The sequence below is a fragment of the Orycteropus afer genome, unplaced genomic scaffold (assembly GCF_000298275.1).
Source record: "Orycteropus afer afer isolate SDZICR_OR568_19922 unplaced genomic scaffold, OryAfe1.0 scaffold00799, whole genome shotgun sequence".
In the NCBI taxonomy this organism is placed as follows: Eukaryota; Metazoa; Chordata; class Mammalia; order Tubulidentata; family Orycteropodidae; genus Orycteropus; species Orycteropus afer.
The window spans coordinates 848,566-849,287 of record NW_006922386.1 but is presented as its reverse complement, the minus strand read 5'-3'; positions in this window follow the sequence as shown (position 1 = coordinate 849,287).

Here is a 722-nt window from a genome sequence, read left to right as displayed (position 1 = left end):
CCTGTGTTTCTGAGAATCATAAGGATGGACAACTTTCAAACCCTGGGGGCAGCTGAGAGGCAGTTCTACAGGCTTGTGCCCTCTCAGGGAAATCTAGAAATTCCAGATGGAGCTAAAGGAGGAAACTTCTGCTTCTTTATTGTTTTGTTTCATGAGACCATATTGAGGACGGCACTTGGGTAGCAGTGGGGAACCTTGTCTACTTGTGAGCTGTGAGGCTTTTTCCTTCTCCTTGAGTTGCATAAGTTAGACTTAGAAACAACCTTTCATTCTTCTTCAGCCACTGAATGGACTTTTCTCCATAAAGAATAGGAGATTGTCATCATCAGAATTTCAAAGGAACTGATACATGGTGAGATTTATAATTCACATTTTTCCATTTTCTGACAAAGCTTCAAAGTAGCTAATAAAGTAGTTAATAGTGTGTTTGTTGAGGTCAAACTACAAATTTAATGCATAAGTCTCTTAATACTGTGTACACGTGAGCTAGTTACACTGGCTGTCTTGTTCTCAGATGCCTCATCCTTAAAGAGGATGTTAATATTAACAAGGTTTGTGAAAATATATGAAAGTATACATCATAAACTTTCCATGAATAACAAATTCTATAATATAAACCTTTATTTAGGTTGATATATCTGTTTCTTGAATTCTAATAAAATTAGAAGTATTGTCAGTTGTCATCTTTAAGCTAAACCCAGGTAACTTAGGAGTGCAACAAG